Source organism: Humulus lupulus, chromosome 4 (genome assembly GCF_963169125.1).
Source record: "Humulus lupulus chromosome 4, drHumLupu1.1, whole genome shotgun sequence".
In the NCBI taxonomy this organism is placed as follows: Eukaryota; Viridiplantae; Streptophyta; class Magnoliopsida; order Rosales; family Cannabaceae; genus Humulus; species Humulus lupulus.
In genome coordinates, this window is record NC_084796.1 from 45,648,101 (window position 1) to 45,664,796 (window position 16,696).

At 35.2% G+C, this 16,696-nt stretch overlaps 1 pseudogene; it reads left to right on the forward strand.

Annotated features, from left to right (window-relative positions):
* The window catches only part of LOC133832138 (protein neprosin-like), a 29,627-nt pseudogene that overhangs the window by 12,353 nt on the left and 578 nt on the right, over positions 1 to 16,696 (forward strand).

A 16,696-nucleotide genomic window follows, 5' to 3' on the forward strand; every position in this document is an offset into this window, starting at 1 on the left:
CTGCGCTCTCCACGCCTTGTTGATTAGCCCCACGCTCAACGCGATGGTCGTTCGGCCCCACGTTCCACACGATGGTCGAGTATCAATCATACCATACATTCACAGGTAGATCAAGGCTAATAAGCATACCAACAAATATCTCTATGTGCATATACCGGTTTCTTACCTCAGGTCATGTGCAAAAGAACCAGTACGATCCCGAACACAATCCTTCTTTCCCTAAGCCTAGCGGTGAACTTAGTCACAACCATAAACGGTACTCTCGTTAAGATCCATCTCCAAAAATAGACTCTGGGACCAATTTGTGCTCTCGGGACCTCCAATTCCACCAAACAGGGTGGCGGAACCGTCCCCCGAACCCTCAGAGCAATTCCCTAAAAAATACAAAACAATGGCCCTAAAAATGGCCTGGCATCGCAGCACAGCCTAACAGGTGATGCGGCGCCCAACAACTGCCACTTCGCACTGAACCACCCCATCTCTGCAATGCAGAAGAACATTGCTGCGATGCCCCTGCGTGAATCCAGAAAATTTGGGTTTTTCCTGTATTTTATCCAAGTCCAATTCATCCCAATGGTCCCCAAACCAGCCTTAAACCCAGAAACATTTTATAAAATAGCTATAATACTTTGAATACAACCTGGAGCATCAAAGAAATAACACAAAATATCCCAAGATTTCACTTGGAGATTTTAGGTTTCTAGACCCCTTTCAAGCTCAATCCAAAATTACCCAACCAAAACTAAATCCCCAGCTACAACAAGAGCCCCCAAACCATTACTAACATGATTCTAGCATTCAATCTCTTCATTAAACAACTTAGAGTTCCAAACAAATCTGAAAATCACAACATAGATCAAACTTCCCAAGAACATGATGAAAACTATGAAAACTCAAGTAATTCCATACCTTCCCGAAAGAAATTTGAAAATCAAAAGGGTAGAAGATGTCCCTTAGTTGCTGCCAACACTTTTATAGAGCCCATTCCCTTCCAAGAACCCTAAGATCCAGGCCTAGATCAAGAAAAGACTTTGTGTTTCCTTTGTACTCCCAAAGGCATATCCAAAGGAGAGACAGAGTATGTGAGGTGTAGGCTGCCAAGAACTTGGCTAAACTTTGTCTACTAAAATGGTCAAAAGACCATTTTGCCCCCACCTCCTAAACACTTCAAAGCTAGACCAAAGGGGGTTTTGGTCCTTTTTCCCATAATTCCCGCTAATCCTCAAATTACACAATAAATTCCCAATTAAATCCATTAAACCCAAATACTCACCAAATAAAATTCAATTTCCCAATCGATTCTGGTAATGTGCCAAATTACAAAAATACCCATAAGGTCACTCCAAGCCGGGTATGTAACCCCATTGTGACTTTTCTGCAAAATTGCTCACTAGGATCGCCTCATGTCGAGTAACTCAAATATATCTACATAATAATGTAGTATCAATCATAAAACATATAATATTACAGATATACCCTCAGTGGGTCAAAATTACAAAAATGCCCTTTTTAACAGAAGTAGGCCTGTAAGCATATTTAATATAGTTAAACATGCATACACATTCATATCATGATATAATTCATATGATTCCATATAATCACATATGTATTCAATAATATCACATATAATTCTACTTATGCCTTCCTAGCACCCTACCCAAGGCACTAAGCCTTATTAGGGAGTTTGGAACGTTACATAATGGGCTTTAGCTTTATACCACCATTGGGCCTTATTTTCGGGCTCAACCACCCCTTAAGCGGACTTTTAGGGATATTTCAAAAGGCATGCATGCCAAAACTGGAGAATGCACTATAGTTTTAAGTTTATAAGTTAATTATTTTACTCAAAAATGGGAAATTAAGGGATCATTAGGAAGTGGTTGAGTGTATTAGGCTAATCACATGTTATGGTCAACTCTAAATAGAGTCATGTGACACTTGTTGAGTCTAGGAAGCCACTCCACCCCAACCCACATCACTTCAACCATCCTCTCACATGGCAGCCACCCTACTCCCTTTCTCTCTCTCTACCTCTCTCATTTCTTTCAATAGAGCTCTTAAAAATTCAGAGCACTCTTCTCTCTCTCCCTCTCAATATCATTGCATTTTCTTTCTCTCTCTTGTTTCCTCAAGGAAAGTTCCATGGAAGCTTGAGAAACCAAGTTTCAAGGTGATTTCTTCTTGTTCTTCTCTATTTTGAGCCTATAGCTCCATTTCTGCATTATTATGTTTGAGTTTTAACCATTTTTAACAATGATTTTAAGGTATAGAAGCTCAAGGCAGCCACAAATCTCTCAAGCTCATTTAGTAAGCTTGCATACAGCCTTGATCATCAAGGAGGTAACCCTCTAGTTTTGAAATGTCCATTTCTTCTCTTGTTACTTTCTTCTCCTTGAGGATTGATCTAACTTGATGATGTTTTGGAAGAGGATTGAAGGTATTATAGGATAATGGTGATGCAATGCCCTACTAATCCAGAGTTGTTACACCATGTATTTAAAGTAGTGCTTAACTTGTTAAGCGAGTCATTTGGACTCAAAAGTATAATTAAAGCTAATCAAAGATTTAGGTATTAACATTTTTAGTTAAAGATGTAAAATTTTCATTTAAAACTGAAATATTTACAAGGGATTCCAAAAAGAGTTAATTAAAACTTAATTACAAACAACTTTACAAAATAGTCGACCTCAGCAACAAAACTGGACCTATACCCTAAGTCCCTCAAAATAACTTCACTGTGGAGACCAAGCAGGCCGAACATGTAGGAGCCACTCCTTGGAACTCATGGCTAGTCATCATTTCCCATGCCCTTACTTGCACCAAAGAGCACCCGTGAGCCAAGGTGATAATTTGTAATGACCCAACTAATTCTTGACATGGGACCATTAATAACTACTATACATAGACACTAATCTTAAGAAAACATACATAGGAAATAGTCATAACATTATTAAAAACTGTAAAGCAAAGATTAAAATATGTAAAATTTGGGGTATGATATGGGATCCCATTGTTTGACAATAAAACATATCTTAAATCTTAAATAAGTTCGTTACAAGATCAGGTGCAGAAAAATACATAGAAAACACAATTGAAATGACTAAAAACAACTTCGTCCTCGAATCGTTCACGCAGTCCACCGAATCCATTCTCCCTCAATACACAATCCCAAGCTGCAAGGAATCTTTCCGCCGCCATAACCAGTTTCCTTCACATATAAAATAAAGGAATGAGCCTAACGTCCAGCAAGGAAAATCTACTAAAACCATGAAACATAAGCAATAAACATATAACATATAACTATAAACATATATCATAATTCTAACACATGTACATGGTCAACATTGGGGTTTGCTAACTAAGCAACTATAAGCCTCAAAATACAATGAGGTTTGCTAGCTAAGCAACTATAAGCCCCAAGAACATAATAGTGTTGGGGTTTGCTATTTAAGCAACTATAAGCCCCAAAACATATATGTATCATAACATATAAAAAAAACATATTATAGCATAGTCATATAAGCATATAATAACTATCCTATTTTCCATACCAAATACCGGGATGTGAGAACAAGGACGGGATTTCGGAACACTCCTAAAAACCATTAATGAGAAGGTGAGTATTTCTAAAAGAAAAGAGATGAAAAGGAATGAACTAAACCACCGAGAAGATACTTACCAACAAGAAACCTCATGTTTAAAGAACATAGATGCCTAACCATGAATGGAAAACAGCAAGTTAGGATTTGAGTAGAGAAAAACAATAATTACTAATGAAACATACAGAAATGAACTAGGAATAGGAATACCTTTGAATGCACTATAACCGAACTACACCTCGATATCGAAAAACACACTATTAACCTTACTTCCCAAGTGTTTAATAAGCTTATGATGATAAAGCTTATAACCCCAACCCAAGTGTTTAACACTCTAAAGTAAACCTAGCTTCTTGAAGGCTCTAAACTCAACTTGAAGAATGAAAGAAATGGCTGGGTACTAGGTCCTATTTATAGAGTTCAAGAATGAAAAGATCTTCTTTTAGCTTGAATAAAATAATGACTATTTAATTGAAAAACATTTGAATAATCGTTTAGTAGAGGCTTGAGACTTGGTCAAAAGATTCTGAGGCTAGCTAAGAGGCTATGGGTTGAATTGAGCTCGATTTCAAAAAATTTAAAAACCTTGCCCTAGAGCTGATATATCGCCCATGGTAGGCGATATATAACTTGGGCCTATATTCGCGATGCTTGTCGAAGTGTTCATGCGAAGTTACTTGTTTCTCGTATTCCCCGAGTGGCGATATATCGCCCCCTAGAGCTGCGATATATCGGCATACGCTGAAATATTATACATGTAATTGCATTTTTTCAGCCTAATTTGAATTGAGTAAACAACTTTGGCTAAGTCCTATAACGATTTCAAAGCTGTTGGCAGACTCTGGGGTTTTCAAATATTATTCTTATAAAACTATTCCTCAAAAATACTTAATTTCTCAATAAACATGCACATGACAAGTGTCATTATCTTATTGGGTCTATCTAAACCTTATAGTATAATAAATATCATCTTCATAATGAGCTATATTAATCAAACCTTATGTTATAATTAATATTCTTAAACTATAGGTTAAACTTATAAAATCTATAAGTGTTGCTACTAGTGTTCAACTATGTCCCGGCTTGAACCAAAATCCACAGTAATAAACATACTATAACTACTACTACTATCTAACTAGCTAAGTAAAATTCTTGGACTCTACAATTCTTGGGCTTTTCTAACAGATTCGGGACCAAGGAGCTGCCTTTCTCCTACTTCTTCCCAATGCAACGGAGATTGACACCTTCTTCCATAAAGTAACTCATATGGTGCCATCCCAATCATTGACTGGTAGCTTTTGTTGTAGGAGAACTCTATCAGCAATAAGTACTTATTCCATGATCCTTCGAAATCAAGTACGCAAGCGCGCAACATATCTTTTAAAATCTATATCGTGCGCTGACCGTCTGTCTGGGGATGAAATGCTATACTAAGACTTAACTTAGTACCCATGGCTTGCTGTAAACTTCCTCAAAATCTCAATGTAAACACCGATCCTCTATCAGACACTATTGTCTTAGGGATTCCATGCAACCGTACTATCTCTTGGACATAGATGTCTGCGTATTGGTCCACTGTGTATGAAGTCTTAACAGGCAGGAAATGAGCTGACTTGGTTAGTCTATCTATTACTACCCAAGCTGAATCATGTTGCTTATTCGTTCGTGGCAAACCTATCACGAAATCCATGGCTATATTGTCCCACTTCCATTCTGGTATGCTAAGTGTCTGCAATAAGACTGCAAGCTGCTGATGCTCTGCTTTCACTTACTGGCATATTAAACACTTAGACACAAATTCTGCTATATCCTTCTTCATTCCTGGCCACCAATAAATTGCTTTAAGATCGTGAGTCATCTTGGTCGACCCTGGGTGAACTGAGTATGGGATATTGTGTGCTTCTTCTAGAATCATAATCTTAATCCTTTGATAATTTGGCATGCATACCCGATCCTTATATCTCAATAACTCTTGACCTAATATTGAGAAATGTATGACCTTGCCTTCTCTGACTTCATCCATATGTGCCACTAGTGTGTCGTCATGCCCTTGCCCAATCCGTATATCTTCAAACAGATTTGACTGGATTGAAAAATTAGCTAGCTTACCGACAACTACTTCTATCTCAGCACTGATCAGCTCCTGTTGTAGCGACTTTTCTATTCCAGCTAGTGCTGATAAACTTCCATAATTCTTCCTACTTAGTGCATTGGCAACTACGTTTGGCTTTCCCGGGTGGTATAAGATTTCGTAGTCGTAATCCTTCACTAGCTCCAACCACCTGCGCTGCCTCATGTTGAGCTCTTTCTGAGTGAAGAAGTACTTTAAACTTTTGTGGTCTGTATAAATGTCGCACCGTTCTCCGTAAAGATAATGGTGCCAGATTTTCAATGCAAAGACCACCACTGCCAACTCTATACCATGAGTTGGATAGCGTTGCTCATACACTTTCAGCTGCCTTGAGGCGTAGGCTATCACCTTGTCATTTTGCATCAACACGCAACCCAGCCCTTTCTTCGATGCATCGCAGTAGACTACAAACTTATTGTTGGGTGTCGGTACACAGAGTACTGGTGCTGAGCAAAGCTTATCCTTAAGTAACTGGAAGCTTTCTTCACATTTATCAGTCCAGTTGAATCTTTGCTGTTTCTGGGTCATGTTGGTGAGCAGAGTGGCTATCTTAGAAAAGCCCTCTACAAACCTCTGATAATAACCTGCTAATCCCAGAAAGCTCCTTACTTCGGATGCGTTCTTTGGTCTTGGCCAATCCTTCACAGCCTCTACCTTGGATGGGTCTACTGTAACTCCGTCCTTGGATATAATGTGCCAGAGGAACGCCACTTGCGAAAGCCAAAACTCGCATTTATTGAACTTGGCGTAGGGTTGATGCTCCTTTAGTCGTGATAAGATTAACCTCAAATGTTCCGCATGATCAACTTCATCCCTTGAGTATACTAAGATGTCGTCGATGAACACTACGACAAATTTATCCAAGTAGTCCTTGAAGACCCTATTCATTAAGTCCATAAATACGGCTGGAGCGTTGGTAAGACTAAAAGACATAACTAAGAACTCGTAATGCCCATAACGAGTTCTAAAAGCTGTCTTAGGAATATCCTCTCCCCGCACCTTGAGCTGATGGTACCCGAACCGTAAATCAATCTTTGAAAACATGGTTGCACCTCGAAGTTGATCAAACAAGTCATCAATTCGAGGTAGTGGGTACTTATTCTTAATGCTTACCTTATTCAGCTCGCGGTAATCTACGCACATCCGCATGCTTCCATCCTTTTTCTTCACAAATAGAACTGGTGCTCCCCATGGTGAATGGCTCGGTCTAATGAAGCCCAAGTCTAGGAGTTATTGTACCTGCGTCTTTAACTCCTTGAGTTCTGTAGGTGCCATCCGGTATGGTGCCTTGGAGATAGGCTCGGTGCCTGGTACTAATTCTATCGTGAAGTCAATTTCCTGAGTTGGCGGAAACCCTGGTAAGTCATTGGGAAATACTTCTTGGAATTCTCTTACAATGCGGATGTCTCCAACCTTAAGTGATGTTTCCTTTACTACATCTGTGATGCTGGCTAAGAAGGATTGCCATCCTTTTTCTATCATCCTTTGAGCTTTGAGAGATGATATTAGCAGTGTGCGTAGTCCTGAAACTTGTCCCATGAAGCATAGTCTTTGGCCGTCTGGAGTCTCAAACGTCACTTTCTTGCATTTGTAGTCGATGGTTGCACCATGCCATGCTAGCCAGTCCATGCCTAGCATCACGTCAAAGTCCTTGATATCCAGATCTATCAGGTCTCCTTCTAGTTCTACGTCCTCAATCTTGATCAACACGCCTCGTACTATCTGTGATGATAAAACTACTTTGCCCGAAGGCAACTCGGTTACAAACCTAGTTCTAAATCTTTCACAAGGTTTGTCTAATTTTCTAACATTCCTAACGAGATATACGAATGAGAGGCTCCTGAATCAAATAATATATAACATATATTATTGAGGATAGAAATCTGACTTGTGACCACCTTATTGCTAGCATCAGCCTCTCCTTGGGTTACGGCAAATACCCTGGCAGGAACCATCTTGTCGTCTCTTTTTCCCTCTGTCTTGAGCTGGGGACATTCTTCCTTCTAGTGTCCTTATTGACCACAGTTGTAACATCCTTTGGTGTTTGCCTGACATTCACCAGGATGTTTCTTCTGGCACTTAGTACATTGCGGGTATTCTACATAACCTGACCTACTGCTTCCATTGGTACGAGCGTACCTTTGGAGCGACATCTTCAATAGAGTTCTAATAGTTGAGAAAAACATGTCAAAACTTTACCCTAATAGGCTGTAAGGCAAAAACTTAATCTAAACAAACATAACTCGGACCTTTTAATTATGACTTCTTATGAAAATTATATAAGCCTTCTTTATTATTAGAGTGGGTTTCTATACTTAGAAAAATAAGCCATCTTTATTATTTTCTAATTTTGTTTCTAATCATCCTATATGACTCAATTCTCAGGCTCGAAGCTCATCTTTGTTCCAAAGTTAACCATATTAAGGGAGGGCTGGAATCAGTAAAATCGTTCCCACTACTATGACCCCCTAACTCTCAATATAGAAACTTGGTTCATTGATTTGTATCCACCCTCACTGAACTTAGTCATTATTTATTTTATTATTTATTATGATTGCAAAAGAAAATCAAACTCATACATGTTAAAAAAAATAACATCCATATTAATTTGGAAAAAAAAAGTTTTCACTATTTACTATCACAAATGCAAATAAATAAAATAAATAAGAAACTAATCTATTCTAAAAATCAAGATCTTCTACATCCGATCCTTCATCTAACAGATCGTCATCTATTTCTTCACAGTCATCATTGTCTTGTGCCTCGAAATGCCCTCGAGGAAGATTCGTAAAAATTCTATGTTTTTGCTCGTTTGTAAATTGAAATTCCATTTTTGAAGTGAACCTAAGTATGAGAAAATAATATCTCATAGCTACTGGCAATTCATCTTCATCATCTATCGTCTCCCAAATTTCTTCTAAGGTTGCAATCACGGTAGGATAATCTCTAAAAATTCTAATTACTAAAATATATTGCTCCGTTGATCTCATCATGATCTGCTTAGATTCTTGGAGGTGACCTATCAACCTGTGGAACAAAAGTAGCCTCTGAGTGATTCTTTCTAGCACTCCTACGGTGTTTTCGGGGTTCTCTAATTCTTTTTAAATCCTCAATGGCTCGGATATCCTCATAAGCTAATGCTCCATTCATTCTTAACTGAAAACATAAAGACTAAAATCGTTAGCTATACATAATAACATAATAACTATAACTTAAACACTTACTTGGCGGTTAGATTCTAAGCTTTGAGTGTGTGTATCGAGGAGAACTTCCTGCGAATTAACTGTTGCTCTGATACCAACTGTAATGACCCAACTAATTCTAGACTTTGGACCATTAATAACTACTATACATAGACACTAATTTTAAGAAAACATACATACGAAATAGTCATAACTTTATTAAAAATTGTAAAGCAATAATTAAAATATGTAAAATTCGGGGTATGATATGGGATCCCATTGTTTGAAAATAAAATATATCTTAAATCTTAAATAAATTTGTTACAAGATCAGGTGCGGAAAAATACATAGAAAACATAATTGAAATGACTAAAAACAACTTCATCCTCGAATCGTTCACACAGTCCACCGAATCCATTCTCCCTCAATACACAATCAACAAGCAGCTAGGAATCTTTCCACCGCCATACTAGTTTCCTGCACATATAAAATAAAGGAATGAGCATAATGCCCAGCAAGGAAAATCTACTAAAAGCATGAAACATAAACATAAGCTATAAACATAGAACATAGAACTATAAACACATATCATAATTCTAACCCATGTACATGGTAAACATAGGGGTTTGCTAACTAAGCAACTATAAGCCCCAAAACATATATATATATATCATAACATATAAAAAAAACATATTATAGCATAACCATATAAGCATATAATAACTATCCTATTTTCCATACCAAATACCGGGATGTGAGAACTAGGACGGGATTTTGGAACACTCCTAAAAACCATTAATGAGAAGGTGAGTATTTCTAAAGAAAAGAGATGAAAAGGAATGAACTAAACCACCAAGAAGATACTTACCAACAAGAAACCTCATGTTTAAAGAACATAGATGCCTAACCATGAATGGAAAACAGCAAGTTAGGATTTGAGTAGAGAAAAACAATAAATACTAATGAAACATCCAGAAATGAACTAGGAATAGGAATACCTTTGAATGCACTATAACCTAACTACACCTCGATATCGAAAAACACACTATTAACCTTACTTCCTAAGTGTTTAATAAGCTTAAGATGACAAAGCTTATAACCCCAACCCAAGTGTTTAACACTCTAAAGTAAACCTAGCTGCTTGAAGGTTTCGAACTCAGCTTAAAGAATGAAAGAAATGGCTGGGTACTAGGTTTTATTTATAGAGTTCAAGAATGAAAATATCTTCTTTTAGCTTGAATAAAATAATGACTATTTAATTGAAAAACATTTGAATAATCGTTCAGTAGAGGCTTGAGACTCGATCAAAAGATTCTGAGGCTAGCTAAGAGGTTATGGGTTGAATTGAGCTTGGTTTCAAAATTATTCAAAAACCTTGCCCTAGAGCTGATATATCGCCCATGGTAGGTGATATATCGCCTTGGCCTATATTCCCGAGGCTCGTCGCAGTGTTCTTGTGAAGTTGCGTGTTTTTCGTATTCCCCGAGTGGCGATATATCGCCCCTTAGAGCTGCGATATATCAGCATACGCTGAAATATTATACACATAATTGCATTTTTTCCGCTTAATTTGAATTGAGGAAACAACTTTGACTGAGTCCTATAACGATTTCAAAGCTGCTGCTAGACTCTAGGGTTTTCAAATATTATTCTTATAAAACTATTCCTCAAAAATGCTTAATTTCTCAATAAACATGCACATGACAAGTGTCATTATCTTATTGGGTCTATCTAAACCTTATATTATAATAAATATCATCTTCATAATCAGCTATATTAATCAAACCTTATTTTATAATTAATATTCTTAAACTATAGGTTAAACTTATAAAATCTATAAGTGTTGCTACGAGTGTTCAAATAAGTCACGGCTTGAACCAAAATCCACAGTAATAAACATACTATAAATACTACTAGCTATTACTACCACTACTTCTATCTAACTAGCTAAGTAAAATTCTTGGACTCTACATAACTATTGAATAAAGAGTTATTCCATGTGCTTTTGAACTTATAATTGTTGAAAAATCGTGGGTGATGATAGTTTATTTTTAGCTTTTGTAGCTAACTTTGGTGTTTTTATGATTTTACTTAAGTTTAATTCTTTTGTAGTTTTGAATAGCAAATGGGTTAAAGGTAGTAGTTTCATGGATAAATATTTGCACAAGGAATGAGCTAACATGTGAAACTATTTAAATTGAATTTTTGATGGTTGAATTATCAGGTTTTGCTAAAGCATTTTGATCAAACAGCTTTTGGGCACATAGAACATGTGGCAAGTAAATGGGTGAGCTTGAATATTGGCTGAGGTGGCAAGGACTGAAAGCATCAGTCAACATTTGGGAGAAAAGGACAAAAGAGAAGAGGAGACTCACATTTTTTTAGTAGGAAGGGCGGTATTGTACTTTTGGGGCTAAATGAGGAAACCTAGAATGCACTTAATGAAGCATCAGCCGAATTGAAAAAGGAGGCAGCCATTTTTGGAAAGAAAACCCAGCAAAGAAAAGAGAGAAACTCATAAATCAACAAGGAAGAAGGAGGACGAAAAATGAAAGCTCAAGCATCATTTTGGATTTGTTTTTTCTTCTATTCCTAAACTTTATCTTTATATTTTTTAAGTGATTTCTAAATCTGAATATTATTAGCTGTTTTGATTATGGATTAATGTTTATTAACTCAGCCATGGACTAATTGTTAGGTGGCTTGAATTATTGATCAACCATATGTTATAGTCTAGCAATTTCATGCACTTTATTGTAGTAAAATCTCAGTTGTTCATTCAAGTGTGCTTATATTAATTTCTTGTTGTTGTTTGGCCAGCAATGGCAAGTTATTTATTTGTGTTTAATGCTGGAAAGATTAAATGTAATGAGAAGAACTTGGATGACACAAGTCATAATCTAGGTTAGGTTATGTTAGTAAGTAACATAGGGATGTGTGTATTAGCCTGGTGTAAATTTTGAGAATTAAACTTTGAATTGCATTCTTAAATCTAATTTTGCATAGGAATATGTTTAATTAGGTAAAAGAATTAAGGTCATAAAATTTGGGAAGTTTTTATGAGTGTTTAAATAAATTCTTGTTAACCTCGGAGTTTGCTAGAATATGTTGCCGCAATCTGTCCGCAATCTGCTCAGGATGATTAATATAGGGGAATTCAATAATTCAAGTCCATTTTGCAATCCATATATTTCTCTCAATTTTCTTGTTTAGTTCAGTTTTAATTTCAGTATTTCCATCTTTTTAATATTTTGTTTAGCCTAAAAATAACTCATTTAATTTTTAGTACTTATAAGTTGTTTAGTAATTGTTTTGCTTATTTTTCTATTTTGCAATCCCTGTCGAGACGATTTACTTATCATTATATTACTTGTGTCACTACATCAAATACCCCTTTTCATAACATATGAATATAATACTATTGAAAAAGTTTTATGATATACTTATATATATATATATGTGGCAAAGTAATAGGAAAAAAGGGCAGTAATTTATTTTGGGAGCCCGCCTATAACTTGTAAAAGTTATCTTTTTTTTTTCAGACTAATTCCTTCTTCGTTTTCAGAAGAACTCCCCCGTTTTCTTCTTCAGCTACGGTGTCTCCAAAATCAATCCCATGCTTCAGCTCCGACTACCTAACCACCATCCTCACAACACTTTTTCTCCGAGCCAAGCTCCAAATCTCAGGCACCTGTGAACCCAATCCCCGAATCAAGTGACCCCAGGTGCAAGCCCACCTCTGTGTTCTGTCGACCTAGTGCGACTTCCATTCGCGGGCCACCACCAGGCGCGATTCTGCACCTGTTCTGCTGTAGAGCCCTGAGTGTGCACCAAGCTGGAGCTTGAACGATCCTGAGTTGCAGAGGAAGAAAAGGGTGGCAGGGTATAAGGCTTACGTCATTGAGGAGTATATTTGGATTTCTTGTCTTGAATGATGCTTGAGTGAATAGTTTACCATTCCTTACCAGAAATTTTAGATTTTAGTATTCTGATTGTGAAATATGTAGATATAGTTTTGGAGGTATATAGTCAAGATCCCTTCATGATATTTTAGCTATATACATTCACAGAAAAGCGTCCAAAAGAGTAATCTATATTAATTTTGTAATAAAAAAAAAAGAAGACCTTAACGAATAGTGTAGTTTTGACCTTCTTCTCTCCTAGGAATAAAGATCTTAATTTATTTTGATGGCAGGCTTGGATGGAATATTCTAAAGTTGATTTTAGCTTTGTACTAAAATAAAATAAAACTAGAATTCTTCATGCTCTTAGTTCTTAACAATTCCATGTTTGTTACTTGTATTAATCGTTCCTTTGTACTCTTATATTCTATCATGTTTCTTCTTTTCAATATGAAACTGGGCATCTGATTAGATAGAATTTATACTTTAAAGATTCATTATGCTTTTCCTTTGATTCTTGATAACATATATTGTATAAGATGGTAGGTAATAGCTTTGTATCCCCAAACATGTCCTAAAACTTATATTTCCAAGTTCACTATTACAATCTTAATTTTTGCAAATTTGGAGAAGTTATAAATTGATGTAGGATTAACTGGAATGAATTTGGTTGGGTTTGTACATGATGTGAACAATTGTGAGTACCTTTTCATGTCTGCATTGTTTGCTGAGTCAGAGAGATTAGAGAGTTTGTTTTCATAGATCAATAATTTATTTATTATTTGTTGAATTTTCAACTGAAACCATAACTTTATTTTGAGTGACATTGAAAATTTCAATTAGTGAGAGCATAGCAATGGAGGATATTGTTTAATGAGTTAATAGTTTTGAAGGAAGTTCTTTAACCATAAATTAATCTGTTCATTTACTTTTTTTTGCAGGGGAAGATTAAATTATCATATATAAAGCTCAGGTATAGTTTTAGAAGTGGAAGAGAGTAGCTTTGGGCCTTATCACCAGGTTCTACACTCATAGTCTCTTGATTGTCTACTGAACATCTTTGAATCTTTAAATCTATATGTATATGTGTGCAGAGTTTCCACTATTTTTCCATTCTATCATAATTGGTAAAGTAGATTGTTTTTTCTATTATGGTGGGTTTGCTTTGATCTGGATTTGTTTTTGTTTCATAATTAATTTATGTACGTTGGATTGAATGGGAGTATATAATATGATATCTAATCTGGGAATTGGGATTATTTTTTGCGTGGTTGACGTGACGTAACTTTCTTGGGTTGATTATGCATACCAAATTAGTAGGTAATGAAGCTGAAAAGTTAATTGATTTTTTTAGTGGAAGAAGGGCCTTGGGATTTAGGAACTGTGTTTGAAATTTGATTTTTTATTATTTTATAGAAAGGAATCCTTGGTCATAAAAGTGATGGTTGTTGGATTTGAAAATATGGGTAGTGATTATGTTACAATGATCAATGAAATCTGTGTGGCTTTATCTAATGGGGATAATTAGTTATTGGTGCCAGTTAAATTTATTAAAAATCATCTACTTACTGACCATTGTGTAATTTCTTTCCCCATTTGTCTTGTTAAACTGTGTAAATTGATGGTAGTTTTTTCTGGTTTACAGAAGATCTATCTAGCTTAAATAATTCTTTTTCTCACTCACACTTTCCCTGTTTTTACTCTGTTTTTCTTTACATTTGACTATAATAATACTGAATTTCTTTCTTTGAATGTTTGGTAATTTCAGAGTCCAGATGGTAATATTATAGATTATGTTTTGTCTCATCAACAACCAACTTTTGACCATCCTCAGTTGAAGGGACGAAAGCCATTGGTAATACCAATAATTTAATTTCAAGATTTATATAAATTGAAGTTATAAATTGTTTGAAGATAGGCCAAAAGCTCATAAAGATCATCCTAATAGTATGGACTCAGAAAATTATCAGTCATTGAGCTTGTCAGGAAAATCATGTCCAGAAGGAACTCTTCCAATAAGAAGAACAACTGAGCATGATATGCTAAGAGCTAGCTTTGTTCGAAGATTTGGAAAAAACTTAAAAGACATGTTAGAAGAGATTCAGGCAGCAATGACCACGAGGCTAGTCCTTAAAATTTTCAACTTTTTTATTAAAGAAAAAGTTTTACAACTCATTCCCATGAAAACAATCTTTAATTAATTTATAGTAAGTTCGTCCTTTAATAGACTTGTTAAAGAATTCAAAACAGTACATAGGTACAGGTTACATCTAACTACTTTTTAATTCTTTCAATTCATCCTCAAATTTGAACAAGTAATTTTACTTGCTTTTGTCATGTTCTTCTTTATTCTAATTTTTTTTAAATAAATATAGATTTATTCTGGATAATCCAAGTGCATCAAAGTCAATTTGAATAAAATCATTTTTTTTTCATTTTAATTTAGAAACTTATGTTTCAAATGAGATCTCCTATTCCACCAAAAAAAATATAAAAGATGTAGTGGATACATTACCTAGGCTAGGCACTACTACAACTGTTCCTTATTTTACTCCTCAAAATACAGTGAGATTTCTCTTCTTGGTAATAATAAATGCAAACTTTTATGTTGGCTGTACTACACTACAACCATAGTTTGCTTTACACTTATTTCAATGAAATTCTTTTCTTTTTCTTTTTTAATTTCTGAATCAATATTCTTCAAACTTTCACTATGATGAGGACTTAGGAGCTACCAAAATATTGAGTATACGTGTATACGTAAACCATACCATTAATTGCATTCAACTATACCAAAAAAATAATAAAAAATCACATGATCAAATTATGTGTTACAAACACAAATATATATATATATATTGTTGGTGGTGTAATTAAGATTATTTGGTTTGGGAAGCATGCAGTTGGGTATGTGAGTGGAAAATAGTATTACGGGGCAAAAGCCATCATAAATGTGTGGGCACCTCGAGTTTCAAATCAATACGAATTCAGCTTGTCACAATTGTGGGTCATTTCTGGTTCATTTGGTGATGACCTCAATACCATCGAAGCTGGTTGGCAGGTATATATATATATATATATATATATATATATATGCCATGCTCATAATACACGATCTTTTCGTAAGTGTCTGTCCTTGATATAATCAGATAATCGAATTGATTATAGAAATATGAGTTTAATTAGTCGATTTATTAGTGAACAGGAAAAAATAGTATCTAAGCTACCTTAAAACACACCAAATTTGGATATACCATATTCCATCATATTTTTTTTATTTAAAGCTCGTCTCTTCCTTTCCTACACTTTGGAGGTTTTAATTGTTTGATTTGTTTTAGTATTTAAGAAGAAAACATTTAAAGTAGTTGTTACCTTTCATTTTCATTTTTTTTGTATGTATATCTCTATATTATTGTGTATTCTAGTCACAATATTAATTAATTATTGATCATTATCATTTAGTTTGATTTTTTTTAGGTTAGCCCGGAGCTGTACGGGGACAACTATCCTAGATTCTTTACTTACTGGACGGTAAGTATGAAAGTACATATGTAATTAATTAACATATAACTTCATATTAATAAAAGTTTAATTAAACTAATTATTATTGATTTACACAGACGGATGCATATCAAGCAACTGGGTGCTATAATTTGCTATGTTCAGGCTTTGTTCAGACAAACAGTAAAATTGCTATTGGAGCTGCAATTTCTCCAACTTCATCTTACAATGGTGGACAATTTGATATTAGCTTATTGATTTGGAAGGTAATTAGTTATTTTTCTCTTTCCATTAAATTAATTGTATCTCAAAATATGAGCTTATTCACAATTTAACTTGGACTAATTAAAATATTTTAAGAGTCCAAGTTTCGGCGTTATT